The sequence below is a fragment of the Sceloporus occidentalis genome, unplaced genomic scaffold (assembly GCF_023333645.1).
Source record: "Sceloporus occidentalis isolate IW3139 unplaced genomic scaffold, rSceOcc1.0.p SCAF_2, whole genome shotgun sequence".
Lineage (NCBI taxonomy): Eukaryota > Metazoa > Chordata > Lepidosauria > Squamata > Phrynosomatidae > Sceloporus > Sceloporus occidentalis.
In genome coordinates, this window is record NW_028316982.1 from 60,733,449 (window position 1) to 60,751,514 (window position 18,066).

The 18,066-nt window shown below is 40.5% G+C and overlaps 1 pseudogene; it reads left to right on the forward strand.

Annotated features, from left to right (window-relative positions):
• The first annotated feature begins 280 nt into the window (after positions 1-280).
• On the forward strand, positions 281-14,793 carry LOC149318438 (large ribosomal subunit protein P1 pseudogene; annotated as a pseudogene).
• Positions 14,794-18,066: the final 3,273 nt, after the last annotated feature.

The following is an 18,066-nucleotide window of genomic DNA, read 5'->3' on the forward strand; positions in this document are numbered from 1 at the left end:
CTCCAGATCCCTTAACCAACCCAATCAGACATTAAGTGAAGTAGGAAGGCTTGAATGAGTTCTTTTCACCCAACTACAGTGATAATTTGATCAACTTGATCATCCACAAGCACAGGACAGTCACAAGTCCAGTGCTGATTTTGGATTTAGGGTCCCCAGCCAAATTATTCTCAGTTGTTTGCACCTCCCTGACCACTTTCTTGCCCCTGTGATCACTAACCATTTGTTTGCTTTTTCCACATTGCCTCCCAGAGTTTGAGGACAAGAAATAGCTTTCATGATGACTACTCACTTAAAGGAGGCAGGTTCAGAACAGACAGAAATAGGCAGAAGCAGCAGCAGCAGCAACAGCAACAAGACAAGAGGTCTCCTAGGATTGGCAGTAGGCCTCTGCCTAGGGCAGCGGGTCAGTATTGTGGACAGCTGCAAAGGAACTGCCTTAAAATGTCACCACCTCCTAAAATATATGTGAAATATAGAAAGAGGCAAGAGGTGGTGAGTTTCAGTCTTGAGATGAAACTGAGCCTGAATGGTACATTATCATGAAATACAGTAGTAGGAAAATACATAAAAGAGCTATAATGTGAAAGCAATGTCAACTGGCCCCCCTGCAGAAACTAGGTGGTTTTACATATATCTGATTTCACACATACACACATGCCTCATCTGAGAGCATCCTTAGTTTCCCATTCAAATAGAGTGAAAACATGCATGAATCTGACAGCTCTATGCCATTTTGACATGATACCCACTGCATCACAACTATTGAAGTCTCCATATTCCACAAGAACCAAGAGTTTTAGTAAAAAAATGAGAGGGAGGTAAAGGATCAGCTATTATACCCTTATCTATTGAAGCAAAGTCTTCTGGGATTCTGTTTAGTTTGTACGGAGAAACTGGATCTTCCTCCCTATATTCAGCCACTGAATAGCAAGTTTCTCCATGCCTCATTATGGATGGCATTGTAAGCTGTGATTCTGACAATAATGTATGGGACAGCAGAACCCAGTTAGGCAGGTAGGTAGGGAGATAGGTAGGTAGACATTTCCATCATGTTTCATGTCCTTCTAATTGAATCTCATGTGGAGGGGCTGTGGCTGTTGGCTAGGTATAATTAATAGCTTCCTTGCAAAGTGCTTCTTTGATGACAAGAGCTGTGATGTTCTGAGAGCTCTGTCATTATATTACAGCCGAGACCCCTAGTATAATCAGTATTAGCCAAAGCTAACTAAGCTATGGTCATTGCTACAAGACCTTTACCAAGCTGTTTTCTGTCCTTTCTTATTTGTTAGCTGAAATTCCTGTATGTAAAAGTTGCTATTACATACCACCATCATGTTCTGTGAGGTTCTGTGACAGGAGAGAAAAGCCTGCTATCAAACTGATTATTTTATTATTGTCTTACTATCTTATTATTATTATTAAAAATCATCTATCAAGTCTATACAATTATCTGTGCTTTCTTTGGTATGTTTCCTGTTCACAAATGTTTCATTCAGAAAATCTATTAGGAAGCAAGCCTTTAAAATTTAAGTCTTACTCAGAGACTGGAAGCAATGAGTTAACAGAATATTGTTACCAATAAATAGTTACTTTTGTGGTAAAGAATGTTATTTTTGGAGGCAATGACAGGAATTTTCCAGGAATTTTTGACAGGAATTTCTGTCATTCTTTGATCAATCCTATCTTCCTTTTTAAATAATGGAAAGTAATGAGCAGTGCAATTAGAAATGTTAACAAATTACTTTTGTTTTGGTTAGGAGCAGCAACAATGAGTTTCAAGTAGTTTTAAAGGTGCATTAGTCTATTTCAGAGTAAAAGGAAGGGGGAAAGGGTGGCATTCTTAAGTACAGACTTATTTTAGCATGAACTTTCATGGATTACAATTCTCTTTTTCAGAGGTATTGATGGAGTACAATATTGAAGGCTCAGGATATGTGTGAGTGTGTGTGTGTGTGAAGTTATATAGTTGGATGGTGGGTGGATGGGTGACTGGAGACAGAAAAAGGAGGGAATAAACCGGTGGTTGACAACTCTGAGAAATGGGGATCCTCTTGACCCCTGTTTGGCATCACACCACCACAATTGTCCTAATATTGGGTCTGATGTTTGGGAACCAGAAGGTAATTTCTGAACAATTTAGATGCAATTTGGAGGAAAGTTATCCTTTAAGATTTCAAGCTCTGATTGTAAGTGACAGTGGGTGATAGGACAGTTGGACTGAATGGTGTGACTGGAGTAACGTGTTTTCATGTGTTGCTGGAGACAGAAGATTTCAGTCAAGGACTACAGATTCCCCAGGCCTGAACTAAAGAATTCTTACTTTGGAGGATGTATTTCCATTCAAAGAGTGAAGGGTGCTTTGAGATGAACAACTCTAAAAGCTGTCCTTTCTCTCCTTTTTTTAAAAAAAATCTTAGCATGCAGAAGAATTAAACCAGTAAGGTGTGGTGTAGAAGCAAGGGAGCATTACAAATGGAGGTCTGTGTTGTTTTGACTCTCTTCCCAACAAAATTCCATGTTTCAGGCAGGGCAGTTTCAGGATAAAAATGTTATGGGGTTTACCCCCCCTGAAGATGCCCTGGTGTGGTGTGATACGTGTGTTTCTTAGATTCAATTAGGATCCATTTCCTTCTGTTTCTCATTCTGTGTGTCCATGCGTGTGTGTGTGTGTGTGTGTGAGAGAGAGAGAGAGAGAGAGAGAGAGAGATTTCCACACCCACTTGCAGCCATTCAAAAAGAGTGGATACTGTCTGAAGTAGTTTCTGACTACCTGATGTCCATTGCTTGCCCATTTCTAAAACACTGGAAAACTTGGGCTTGTTTTACCCTGCTATATTTTCAGAGCTGTCAGTTTAATTGCAACAGGAGGATGGCAAGAATGACTTGGTGGCTCCATCCTAAGAATGCAATAGGAACAGGGAACATCCAGCAGTTAGAAATGCTTGGGCAAAGGACTGTGAGCTGAGCCAGCCTGATCTGAAGCTATGAAGAGAGGCAATTCACATGGGATCCTCCTGCTGGGATTTCTACAGAGTCCCCTCTTCACTATAAATCCCTCAGATCTGGGTGGGATGAGGTGTTGTCTTTGGAGCATCTAGCAGAAATGACCAGAGGACCCCAGGACCTCCTTCCCTCCCCTCCCCTCCCCCTTGAACTGGAATTGCTCTCAAACAAATGAAACTGTGTGTAATTAATGGGCCAGGGGGCTGGACAGGTCCCACATGAAAGCGTTTCCTGGACTTCTCCTTCATTTGCATGGCATCAGAAGCTGTTCAGAAGGTGTGACTTTTCCCACAGGGGAGCCCTTGGCTCAATGGCACCATAAAGGCAGCACTTTGTAACTAGAATGAATTAAAGGAATGGGGAGGGCCCGTGGAGTGGGAGGAGGGAATCAGGCATGAAGGGAAGAACGTTTGAAAGCTGACCCATATGCAATAAACTAGCATTCTGGGCCCATCCGTGAAGACTCAAGGCATATAAGAGATTGTCTCACTAGCTTTCACTGGAGCTTGCAAATGTTTTTGTTTTTTGGACCACATCTACTAAAACCTTCCAAAATCTTCTGGAAGTTGTGGTGCATTGAAAGTAACTTTTAAAAGCTCGGTTCTGTTCCATCTTTGGCTCATGGTACTGGGAATCATGACCTTTCTCATTTCATATTAAATTCCTGGTTCATACAGCCTCTGGACCTGGGGAAGTTAGTTGAGGTCTGAGCTCACTTTGTCTGACAAAGAGTTTTGGGAAGGTTGCAAAGTCCTGCCCCTTGATAGGAGTGGATGAAAGTAGACATCTTTGCTCTCTTTGACCAGAGGACCAACAAGGGTGCTAGATCAGATATTTTCCCTCAAAGAGAAGAGAGCCTTTGGATTTCCCACAGCCTTTTCCTAAAGGCTATGAGAAACCAAGGAAATATGAAACACTAGCAGTATGTATTTCTTCATATAAACATAGTCAGTGTGGTGCAGTGGTTTGAGTGTTGGACTGGGACACCAGGAGACCAGGGTTCAAAGCCCCATTCAGCCATAGAAGCTCACTGGGGGACCTTTGACAAGTTGCACTTTTTCATCTTCAGATGAAGGTGATGGCAAAACTCTGAACAAATCTTGCACAGAAAACCCATGATATGTTTGCCTCAGGGTTGCCATAAACTGGAAAGGAATTGAAAATATATAACAGACAAATGTGTTCAGCTGCCTAATATTTTCAATGTATTCAAATCAGTTTTTTTAAAATCTCCACAAAATTTCTTTTTTTATGAACATAGTGTAAGCACTCATATTTATAACATCTAAATGACTTTATGCATCACTTTATGCAGCATGCACAAATATATTTTATTTAGGGTGATTTCAGATTAGGATTTTATTATGTTAGGAATAAGAAATGTATTTTGTAACCATTTTGTCTTTTTTCCTGAAGAGATTTTCTGCGATAAGAAAAAAAAGATAGAAAAATCAGTTGCGGGGGGGACTCAGGTACAGTTAAGAGTGGAGGATGACACGGTGTAAAAACTTTATAAAATTCAATGAACGAGGGAGGGCTATGCCATGATAAAAACCTCCAGTTTCATCTGCCATTTGTCACAATTTGGACTGGGAACATTGCGAGCAAATGAGTTCAGAAAGCCTGCAACATGCACTTCAGCCTATATCATTATCAGAGCTTGGAAATGTTTCATTTTGGACAACAGTTCCTAGAATTATTCAATCATGCTGCCAGAGGAATTCTCAAAATGGTAGTCTAAGAAAGAAACTTTTCCAGACTCTGTTTGCAATATTGTAAGGTATACTGAGAGGTTTCTTTGTGGCTGCACATAGTTTCATTGATGTACCTGAAATGTTCTTCAGTAGGACAGCCTAAGTTATTTCTGATGGTTGACCAATTCTTGTTTATGTCCTGGAGCAGTTGTGAAAGCAGACATCCTGTACGAAAACAAAGAGCTTGGAAAAATTACTTTTTGGACTGTACTACCCAGAATCCTCCAGCAAGCATCTGTGGGGTTTTGGGGATTAAACTTCAATAAATAAACAAACAAATACATAAATAATTTCCCCAAGCTTTGATGGAAAGTGGGGAAAAGCTAAACCAATATAAGAAAAAAGGACCCAGTGGTTGAGTTGAAGGTTAGGTTCAACTTCATACTCTGTGTGACCCATGGCAAGTCATACTCACACTTGAAGGTTTCTGATCTCCAGCAGAAGGTAAGTCAATTGACAGTATTGTTTGGAGGCTGCTAGAGTGCATTTTAGTTCCTCTTTGGAATGGGGAAGATCACTTGGTGAAGCTGTGACATCAACCAATAAGCAAGAATGGGGCCAGACTATACACATTTGAAACTACTTGTCTCAGACTACAAGTATGTAATCTTTCACTTGGCCTTTCTGTTTTTCCCATTTCCTAGGCTAGTGCATTTCCCCCTCAAACTTTTTCTTTCAGCCTCTTTCTCGCCCCCTCCTCTTAGCTCCTTCAAAGCAAAAGTATCCTGATATAGATGGGAGCTCTCCTTCAACTCAGAGGGTAGCAGCAGGAGGTGTTCCAAGCTGGGTTTTGACTGGTGGGGGGTTGTGGAACATGCTGGTGTTTTCACAGCCACTTTGCTAACATTTCTTCATGTTCTCAGTGTAAATTAAAAGTGCTAGGCCATCATTATCTAATTAATTAACATGAATGCCACTCTCTTTTCATCATGATAAAGGCTAGGAAGCTGGCCACTGGTCCTTGCTAGACAATCACTTTGTTTCTATTACAATGGAATTATAATTCCCATTTATTTCTTACACAGAGTCTTTCTTCCAGGTTACACTTCCATGCAGGCATCCTTTCTGCTGAATTTTTTTCCCCTTTCCTTCCCAACTCCAGCCACTACTGAAATTTCTGCATGGAACATTGTTTAAGGAATGCTACAGATGTGTTTTTTTGAGCATCTATAGCAACTTTCCCCAAAATAGAAACTTTCAGATGTGTTGGACTATAACTCCCAATCATTCCCAGCCAATGCCCTCCAGATGCGTCCAGTGTTTCTGCTGGCTGGAAATGATGGAGTTGTAGTACAACACACCTGGAAGGCATCAGATCAGGGATGGCTGGCCTATATAATTCCATCAGTTATGATAGCCCCACTGCACTCTTTTTTATCTGCACCATTTTAATATTGACTCCCTCCCTTTGCATTTTAATGTATATTTGAAGGCTGGACACCCCCTAAGGATGTTCCTACATTAAAGACACAATAATGTGTTCCTTTTCTAAAAGGTATGAATAGCAGCATAACTAATTATCTTAATTTCCACATATTATTTATACATTGAATGCATACATTTTTAACCTGGGGAGGGAGAGTGTGTCCATGTCTGCTACGTGATGCTATAATGTTCATCCAAATTGATTGTAGGTGAAAACCAACCAAACTATCAAACAGTAGTGCCATTATCTTCCTCCCGAAGAGATATCCCTCTGTCACTTGCTATCCACATGACATTCCACATATACTTCCCTTTTAGGTGAAGGGAGTCATAGCTCAGTGACAGAGCATATAGTTTGCATATGGGAGGTCTCATATTTGATTCCTAACTTTGGCAGATATTTCTGGGAAGGACCCTGGATGACGTAGCCAGGATTTTAGGAAGGGGGGGGGGGGTCCAGACTAAGTACCACCATTATAATGGGGCTTGGATGCGGCGGCACAGCAGCACGCACCATTCACTTTTCTAATGGAAGGGGGGGTCCGGACCCCAAGATCCCCCCCCTTGGCTACATCCCTGCTGGACATGGAGAGCTGCTGCCAATCAAAGTGGACTATGTTGAGCTAAATAATCTATCTCACTGCAAAGGCACTTAGTTCCCATGTTACTACACTGTGGAAGCTAGCAAGAGTGTATTACTAAGAAAGAAATTCATGTCTAATTATCGAGAAAAGCTGTTATGGTGTGTGTTTGGGACTGTGTAATTCATCATTACTACAACATTACTATAATGTATTACAATACCAATCTGAGCTTGCAAAGTCGAAGGCTTTCATGGCCGGAATCCATAGTTTTTTGTGGGTTTTTCAGGCTATGTGGCTATGTTCTAGCAGAGTTTCTTTCTGATGTTTCACCAGCATCTGTGCCTGGCATCTTCAGAGAATGCTTTGCCTGGAAAAATTGGGTGTATATATACTGTGTGAGCCTGAGAATGCAGGAGTGATTTGCATGTGTATTGTTCTGTGCTGATGGCTGGCCTCAGGCTGGGAGGCTAATGCAAAAGAGACCAATTAGTAGACATTAATCCTCGTTTGCATTAGCCTCCCAATGCAGTGTACCAAATCTGGAGGGCTGTATTTTGCATACTTCAGTAATGTCCACCTAGGATCAGTCAGAACAATCAAGAGGAGAGATGATTTTTGCTGAAGGAGATCAAGGCAGAGAAAATGTGTCAACCACATTCACTCTGGCCATAAGGTCTTTGCTTTATTTGCCAGTGGCTTTTTTATTATTATTAAAAGGTAAAATGGCATGTTATATAGCAATTCTAGAAGGTCCCATGTTCAGATGTTCAGGCTCAGGCCAATACTTGCTTAGCTTCAGAGATGAAAAGGTACCAAGTACATTTTTTTAAAGTTCTTACTGATTTTTTTTTAAATTTCCCTTGGAATAAATGGATGTGATTTTTTTTATAGAAGCTAGAAGTGGGGATGGACATGGGAGCCCAAGAAGAGAGGTCATATTTACTCCTCTTTTAACAATACACAGTAAAGCAATCAAATACAAGGATTCATCTTTCATCTTTAAGGCTTTGGTTTGCTACTTACAGTCCACATAAAGTGACACCCAACTGGGAGAGAGAGACCGTTTGCTAACAGCTTGTGAACCTCTGTTTATTGCCTCTTATCGCTGCCTTGCCTGCTAATTTTGACACAGAGTGAATTGCTGAGCACCTTGGTCTCTGTGAAGCAATGACTTGAAATCAGTCGTTACCACAATTAACAACCAGTTTGGCTTCAGGTCAACCTGTTAACTATCAGGCCATCAAGAGCTGGTAATGATTGATTTCTCAGCAGTTGTGCCTTGAATAGAGGAGCCAAAGACCTGGGGAACATTAGGCCAGCTCTCTGTGAAGGGCATCCGGCTCAAAGATGGACACTAAAGGGGGGGGGGATGAGGACCAGGATACCTGCACCATCCCAAATCAATTCAATGTTAGCCCCAAAGTTTTTTGCAATGATTAGATTGCAGCAGACATTGGAAACTGAGGGGTTTCAGGAGTTGTAATCCAAAAGGCTTCCAGACTCTGTGGTCTAGCTACAGGGCTTGTTTTTTTTCCTGCTGTACCACCCTTTTTGGGAACTCCCTTCACTGAAATTTTGGGTTAGTTTGTTTCCAAGGAAATTTCTACCATGAATTATCTATCCTTCCTTCCTTCCTTCCTTCCTTCCTTCCTTCCTTCCTTCCTTCCTTCCATTTTTTTCTCAGAAGCCATTGCTGTTGTCAGGTGATCTACACATTTTTTTTCCTATTCTACCTCTATTGACTTGACAGCCAGCCTGGTATAGTGGTTTGAGCATTGGAATATGACTCTGGAGACCAAGGTTCAAACCCCTGCCCAGCCATGGAAACCCACTGGGTGACTGTGGGTAAGGCATCTTCTCTGAGCCTCAGAGGAAGATAAAAGGCAAACAACCTCTGAACAAAACTTGCCAAGAAAAAACCCAACTCGATAGGTTTTCTTAGGATCACCATAAGTTGGAAATAACATGAAGGTACACAACAACAATTTTTAATTGTGATTTCACAAGTTCTTAGTTGTATTGCTTGTTGTTTGAAGTGTTTGTGATGAGTAAAGGTGCATATTTTTATATTTCAAAAAATACATTCAGAATTCTGTTTCACTGACCTGAAGGTAGATTTTGTTTTGTTTTGTTGTTAAAGCTGGCATCATTCAAATGTAACATGAAGAAGTGCTATATTGGCCAGGGCAAAAGATATTGAAGCAATGATCCACTGCTTTATGCTGCTTTAGAAAGATTTTTTGATTAATTCATGACAGTCATATCCTTCTTTTACTTCAAGGATCACTATATGTATCATCACACACATGCAGACCTTCCTCTCCCCCCCTTCCCCCCCTCCTTTTTTCTTTTTAGAGTCCTGTGAGGTAAATTAGAAAGACTGGCATAAGATTCTTCTAGTGACATTCATGAGTGAATGGAGATTCAAACCGAGGTTACTTCAATCCAAAGTCTTGTTCACATTATACAGTTATAGTACTTTGATCCCACTTTAACTAATATGTCTCCAGCCTATGAAACTCTTGGATTTGTACTCTTATGAAGGGCATTTAGAAGTCTCTATCAGAGAGTGCTACTGCTTCCCACAGTTAAAGTGCAATGCTGTAACCCTACCTTGATCTGCAGGGAGAGGTGGGGAAATATAAATATTATTATTATTATTATTATTATTATTATTATTATTATTATTATGCTATAATTGTGTAAGAAACCCTCATCTGACAATTTAAGCACTGTCTTATATTGGTTCTCCATAGTTTCATTCTGATGCTAGCCAGTAGATGGGCAAAACTCCTCTCCAATTTTGAAATACATACTGTTTTAACATATGGTAAGAAAACCTGAAAAGTTCAGATGTTGGGCTCAGCTCAGTGTCCTCGATAGCTGAGTGTTTCTCCAGTTTTTAAGCCTCTGGGATCTAAATAACAAAGACAAGCTAAAAAAACTTCTGAGATCTAAAAAACTAGGAAGAGCTTTGTAAAAACTAAGAAGAAAGTGGGGTGGCTACATAGCTTTCTGAGTTTTTAGAAACTATGTAAATTCTGTGTTATGAATATGTATCTGTGTTTGCATACTGAATATTTTGTTTACTTTTTTTGTAAACAGTTAAGTTGTTGTCTTATATCTATATTTATTATTTTTAGGAGAGAAGGCATCAGTAAACTTACATTAACTTTGGGTTGGGTTGGGTTGCCAAAACTTTGTTTACCACTGAAAACCTGAAAGGACACTGAATTGATTTTGCAAGATGGAAATCTATGTCCAGTCCAGGCCGCTGTGTGAAAACGTGAGCTTCAGCTTTGCACTGTGCATACTTGGATATGTTTTTTTTAAAAAACAACAACAATAACAAATTCTATGACACGGATCAGACTAAGATTATCGCAAGCCTTAAGAAAAAAGTGATCATAGTATGAAGTTATTTGTATTCCAAAACTTGTCTTGATCTGGAAAATTACAGAAATATTGGTAGAAATGATGCCCATTTTTTAATTTCAGTGTATGGGGCATCCTTTAACACTGCAAAACTAGGCTGCAATGGGAGCATCTGGTCAGCAGTTATCTGTCCAAACCTGTTTCTTTCCCCTTGTCTCTAGATCTACACTGCATTTCTCAGAGTGACTATTTAGGTCTACAACATTGTTTCTGGTACTTAAGGGCTTTGTATCTCATATGATCAAAGCTGTTGGGTCAAGCTGTAGCATGTAAAGGAGAGGAAAGAGGCTGACACCTGTTTGAAAATGCTTAGAAAACACAGAAAATGCACTACAGTGATGGAATATCCCCAACCTTGTGAAATGTATACACATACACACACCATCACAAGGTGTGTGTGTGTGGGGGGGAGGCAGAATCTGAGATGCAGAAGATATGCAGTGAGTTTGTGAGAGATCCAACAATCAAATCTTATCTCAAGAACTAGACTCCCTAAGTATCGCCACTGTGAAGACAAAGCCAGACTTCAGGATAGTGCTTAGGAAAAACCCCCAAGATAAATCTACTATGAAGTTAGAAGTTTCATTTGGGGCAGGAAAAACTACATATCTGAGGACTGTTTTACACATTACATGGCAGCAAACCCAGTTGTAAATTCAATAGGGACCTAGAGCCAATCCTGGCTCCCTGACAAGTCCATTGTATGAACACATGCATTGTTCCAAACATGTGCTAGTCACATTCACATGTTCAGCTTTTAAGCTTACTTTGAAATCTTCATAGGCATGTGCAGCTAAAAATGGTATATGTCAAGTTGCCTTAAATTCTTGTATCCAGTGTTTTAGATAGTCAAGAAAATTCATTCCATAGTTTTAATTAGATTATCATGAATTTCAGTTTTAAATTTCAAAAAGTGTGCTTTGATTGTGACATTGCTTTGGGGAAAGGTTTTTATTGAATCATGGGATATGCTCATGTGAGGAAGTATCATGGCATAGATTTTGTCAGGGACTCTAGATGAGAATTATGATACTAATTTTTCCTAGGGAATACACTAGTTGTGCTCACACATCACAGAAAGGCATAGTTTGTTGTTTTAACTATGAATTGTTCCACAGATAACCAAACACATCACAGTTTATTTCTTCCGTTTCTGGTCTGATTCTCCATTTCAGCACTTATTTCATAGTGGGCACAAACCCATGGACAAGCCGTCTCTGGGTTCAGATGTAATACTGAATTATGGTTTAAATAAACATGCTAGAGTTTATAAGCCAGCAACATATCTTGGGGGTGGCTAACAAGCCATGGTTTATTTGTGAGAATAGTTTTAGACACAACAAGCCAAAATCAACAAAACACAAGCCAATTTCCTGTTATGTGTGAATCCAGACATTGAGTGTTCTGTGCAAGCATCTACCTCATAATTAATTAATTTATTATAGATCTCCCTATAGAAACAATAGCACCCACAAAACATTTTGCTCTGGGTGTGCATTCTGGATGCAGCAAAATAACTGGGTACAACAATTACGGGCAACAAAGTCCTCTGAAGTGACTGGGGCATACTTTTAAGATTCTAAGGGTTAGAACATAAGGGCCGGTTACAGACCAGCACTTGGGACGTCCGCAGGACGTCCCATTTTAAAAAAGGGGCGTCTCTTCTAGACGCCCCTGGCTCTAATACGGACTCTGTCCGTACAATATGGCACCGGCCGTTCTACACGGCCGGCGCCATCTTTACGTATCGGACGCTGTGCGTCCGAACGTGTCGCGGTGCTAATGACGTCGCAAGTGTGCCAGCAGCGCCTCGCGACGTCATTAGGGCGCCGCAGAAAGAAGCTCCATTTTGGAGCTTCTTTTTTGCTCCGCAAGGGAGCTGTGCGGTGTGGCTGCGACGGCTCCCTTATGGAGCAAACGGCGGCAGCGGCAGACCGCCTCAAAGCGGCGGTCTATAACCCGCCAAGTAGACCTTTTTGATGTGCTGAGAACACATATACACGTGTATATTTTCCATAATGTTTCATTTGGGCTTTATTTTTTTAAAAAAAACCAAACAAAACACGGAGATTGTGACCTCGTCTTCTGTCCCCTTATCTGTTGGAGTTCCACAGGGCTCTGTTTTGGGTCCCCTTCTGTTCTCTTTATATACACTCTCCTTTGGCAAACTTATCAGTTCTTTTGGTTTCTCCTACCATCTTTACGCCGATGATACCCAACTGTACCTTTCAACCCCTAATCTTTCGCCAGAGCTAGAGCAGCAAGTGTCATCCTGTTTAACAGCTGTCTCCCACTGGATGTACCATCGGTGTCTGAAGCTCAATATGTCCAAGACAGAGCTTCTTGTTTTCCCTCCTAAGCCCACCCTTCACTACTCCTTTTCTATTTCTGTCAATAACATCTCTATCCAGCCGGTCCAGGAAGCCCGCAGTCTCGGTTTCATCTTTGACTCCTCTTTGTCATTTATCCCACAGATCCAGACTACAGCCAAAGTCTGCAGATTTTTTCTCTATAATATCGCCAAAATCCGTCCATATCTCTCAGCTTCTACCGCAAAGACACTGGTCCATGCCCTAGTGGTCTCACGACTAGACTACTGTAACCTCCTCTTGGCAGGGCTTCCCCTCTCTCATCTCCACCCATTAATTTCTGTTCAGCATTCAGCTGCATGCATTATTTCACTCACTCGCCGTTATGATCATGTCTCCCCCTTGTTGTCCTCCCTTCACTGGCTTCCTTTTCCTTTCCGCATCAGGTACAAACTTTTGCTACTCACCTTTAAAGCCCTGCATGGGCTGGCCCCTCTTTATTTAACCGATCTTCTCTCTCCCTACATCCCTACTCGCACTCTCCGCTCTGGTAGCCAAAGTCTCCTCTTTCAACCCGGGATCTTCTCTGCCCCATCCCAGATCCGTCCCTTCTCTCTTGCTGCCCCTCATTCCTGGAACCTTCTTCCTCTGCATGCACGGCTCATCACTTCTCTAACCAGCTTTAAGGCTGAGCTGAAAACCATATTGTTTAGGGAAGCGTTCTCAGGGAATTTGTGATTGTCATCTGGCTGTCTGACAATATTTGATGTAATGTGATTTGTTTTATATTTGATGTTTTTAATTTGTTTTTTCTTTTCTATATGGTAATTTTATCTATTCCTCTTTTATTGTTATCTTAGAATGTATGCCTTGGGCAGGCTTTTATATACTTTTTAATTTTACTGACTTGGTACAGCGCTGTGTATAATTACAGTGCTTTAGAAATAAAGTTTAATAATAATAATAACATAGCTCATCATCTTTCATTAGGGGACACATTTATAAGCCAACTATCCAAATGAAAAAGAGATACATATCAGTCCTGACAAGTAAGGCCCTGTAACAAATATGAAGGGGTGGGGGGTGGGGAGAGAAATCAACATGATAGATCTATAGATTTCTGAAAACATTATCTAACAAAAGTTCTCTTTCTCCTCCTGATTTCCTAGAAATAAAAGGGAATGTACTGGATTGCATCCATTTGGATTTTAGGAAAATATTTAGTAGAACAAGATAAATTATTGTCCAAACACTTTTCAAAATGTTTTGCTAATGGGCAAACTTTCTAGTTGCAGAGAACAAATCAACTGAATCTCTCAGGGATCAGTCTTTAGGTCTGTTATATTCAGTAATATTATTCTGGGGGAGGAAAGTAGGTTGATGAAATCTGCAGATAACTAGGAAGCATTGCTATTTCAGGGATGGACCAGGAAATTATGCAGTATGGATCAGATGATCTCATGAACTGGAGCAAGAAAAAGAGAATGCTATTCATTAGGGGGGGAGGAGTGTAAGGTCATACAAAATTGGTCAGCACCTGGGGGGCTCATCAACTGAAAACTATGGAGGAGGAAAATATGTTGGGTAGTAGTTGCTTAGAAAATTGCCATGAGCTGTCCAGTATGGATGCAAAGAGGACAAGTGGATTCCTGATTGCAATTTCCAAGTCAGAAGAGAAAATCATATGTGGTCAAGGCACTGATGAGACTACATGTGAATTTTTTGTCTACAGTTTTTCTTGATTTCAAGCAGCAAAAACTGCTAAGAAGAACAGCTAAGATTAGTTCTTCAAAAAGAAGAAGGGTCAGCTTTTCAGTTCTGCCTTAGCACAGAGTGCACAAGGTGCTGAGTCCTTCTAAAGAAGCTAAAGCCAATTCCCAGCCAGTAACCAGCACTGCCAACCAATCCTCGACAAGGCCTCCATCTCTAAATCCACCCGCATCTATTTCACCCTCATCCTGTGGTAACAAGAAATCAACCTCAGTGAAGGACAAAATTAATACTCTTGTCAGAGCAGCTGGAGTAAATGTTGGTGTTTTCTGGCCTTGTCTCTCTGCAAAGGTATTAGCCAACAGTGATGGGTGTTCAACTAGCAGCCAACAGTGACATTGGAAGTCTCATCTGTAACCTAGAGGTTGGTGGTGGTGCTCCAGCTGCTTCAGTGCCTGCTGGTGGTGGGCATCTGCTGGTTGTGCTGCTCCTGCTGAGGAGAAGAAAGAGAAAGAGAAGAAAAAATCAGAAGAATCCGATGATGACATGGGCTTTGGTGTTTTTGAGTAAGCTAACTTCTGTATGCTAATAAAATAAAATAGAAAGTATGAATTATAAGAAAAAGGAGGAGAAAATGGAGAATGGTCAGAATCCTGTTGGGAAATTATAAATGTGTTCCCTAGAATCATGCATTTGTAAATGTCTGGTATTCAAGATCCCTACACATTCTCTAGTTTAAGGGACACATACTAGGGATGGTAAAAGTTCCTTAATCATCATTTACTGGGTTGCAGCCACTGCAGTTAACAGGAATCTGTTCCTTTGTCACTTGGGAAGCATCCGACTGATGTTCCCACCCTGCCCGACACAAGCAATCTCCAGTGCAAGGGGGAATTGCAATAGGGGTTCTACTTCTACCTGTCACAATGGGGATCACTCATGGGAGTGAGTGAGAATATCAGTCAGCTGCTTCCCAAGTGACAGCAGAACAGATCCCCATCCCTCAGAGCAGCTGCAACCAAGGAAGTAAGGATTTGTGAGTGGGTGGGCCTGGATTCACTATGTAGCACTGAAACTATGGCGCGTTACAGAGCATAGTAACTATGGCGGTTCCCGGACGCAGCCAAAAAGAAGCGCCAAAATGGCGCTTCTTTCTGCACCCTGGAAGTGGTGCCGTGAGGCACTAGTCACGCACTCGCAGCATCACTTCCACCGCGTGACGTATGGACACTACGCGTCCGTGACATCAAAATGGTGCCCCCCGTGTGGAACAGGCGCTGCCATTTTGTATGGACTTGGTCCGTACTAGGGTTAGGGGCATCAGGAAGTGATGCCCCTTTTTAACCCTAGTACGGACCCAGTCCGTACTATAGGCCCATCTGTAACGGGCCACAGGTACTTACCTATTTGTAAAGAGCTGTATATGAAACATATATGAATTTTGTGTTTACACCTGGGTCTCACTTCCAAAATATCTCATATATATATATATATATATATATATATATATATATATGCAAATGTAGGTATTCCAAAATCAACAAAACAAGACAAAGCACCTGAAAACCAATACACTTCTGGTCCAAAACATTTAGGATAATGGAGACTCATCCTGTACCTGGAAAATCCAAGGCACATGGTATGGCCAAAGCTCACCAGCTGGGTAGTGAAGCAGTGGCACCCTAATGATGTAACAGTGTACTGGATGGTGGAAACACCCAAACACACTCTTTGACAAGAGAAGTGGGATGATGCAGCACTCCCACAGCCTTCCACAGAAGGAGAAATCTCCAACCCCACTACAGGACAGGGATGTGACAGTAGCAATGGGAGCATCTACAACACACACACACAGAAGGATACAATGGCAATGTGCATAAAGTGACCCCACATATTAAAAAATTGCTTGTATGCTGATATTCTTGTGTGAAGTAAGCTGCTATGAAGCTTTGTTTTTTTAAAAAAATCAGTAAACCATGGGACACCTCAGTATGATCCCAGTAAATTAAGCCCCTTTTGATGTAGCATTAATGTGCATATAGTATATTCTATAAAAAAAGGTACACTTAAAATAAAGGGGAAAGTATGGTATTGGGATCCTTGTGGCTGCCTTCTTAAGTTTAGAGGAATGTCACAACTTTATTCAAAGAATAACTGGCATAACAAAACAACAACAATGATAATAAAAAATAATCATTGGATGTTAGTACTGCCCCACCAATATGGTTCTGCAGTCATCTGATCTTACTTGGATTTTTATCCATTTAAATGAGAGTAAAATCCAATGAAGTGAAAGCAACACTTTCCAAATATTTACTGTACAGAAAACAGCAATAAAAGTTGGGCGCATAAGCAGTGTCAAGAAGCTGAGATCCTCAACAGAAGATGTCATGACCTTCCAAAGACTTAACATCAGTTTTCAACCCTCCTCCATGATTAACTGGTCTAATAAGGGATGGGGTGCCGCTGGGATGGGAAACCTAACATGCTCTGGCAGCAGCTGTTAAATACAGTGCCCCTGGCACAGACTCCTGAGAATCTGAGAGACAACATGGGTAAGATGATACAACTTCTGCAGGTAAGCATTTGCAAGTATCTTAGTTTCAAAGAGCTCTGTGAACCAGCAAAAAATGCAAACTCTCACCACAGAAGTCTGTCCAATAAAAAGTATCGCTTTCCATGCTTTGTATCGTACAATTCCACTGACCAAGAGAAAGCATCTTGAGAGACTGAACAAATGCCTACAAAGAGAGGGACATACAGACTGAATTAGCAAATCTGATTTCAGTAGGCTAGGTTGCCTTTGGACCAGAAGCTTCAACAACCTAATTGCAGCAGAGTTTGGCAGTAATGTGCTACAAGTAACAACCTTGCCTGTAATACATTACTTCTGGAATAAGGAAGAGTCAACAACAATTTTAGAAAAGAATATACTACACATAATATAGTTATTCTCTCTCTGGCATAAGGAGGAACATTTACTCATTACTGTAACTTGTTCCAAGAAAATGGGAAGCTTAGGGGAACATTTGAGGGGACCTTTTTTCTCCCAAATTTCCTTTCTGATTCATCTGGATTTTTGTTCTTCATTTTTAATTGAATCAAAAGTTAATAAAAACACAACCACAAAAAAAAAAAAAAAAGAAGAAGAAGAAAAAGAAAGAAACATATACCCTTATTCAAAATGCTTGGCAACAGAAGTGTTTGGGATTTCTGATATTTTCAGATTCTGGAATATTTGCATATGCATAATGAGATATCTTGAAGATGGGACCTAAGTCTAAACATGAAATTTATTTATGTTTTGTATATACATTATACACACAGCCTGAAGGTAATTTTAAACATAGCATTTTTAATAATTGTGTGCATTAAATAAAGTTTGTGTACACTTAACCATCAGAAAACAAAGGTGTTACTATTTCAACCAACTATGTGAACAATTTTGGAATTTGATGTGCTTCACATTTCAGAATTTTGGATAAGGGAGAGTCAATCTATTTGTACACACACACACATACACAGATAATATCTTTGTTTCCTGCTGCATGGTTGTTGTTTTTCAAATTAGTGTTTGATTCCTTTAAAAAAAGAAAAGAAAGAAAAATCCAGTAGTGGATAATAGTAATGAGTTACTACTGTAAATTATAATGATTCATAGCAAGAATTCCTTTTGGAAAATAACTTCCTTACATACATGAAATTTTGTACATAATATGCAAAGAGATCTTGCAACACCTTTGAGATTAATTGAAAGATAGACATTGGTAGCATAAGCTTCCGTAGACTTGAGCCTACTTTCTCAGATGAAAGAAAAAAGGTTGGTAGCATAATCTTTTATAC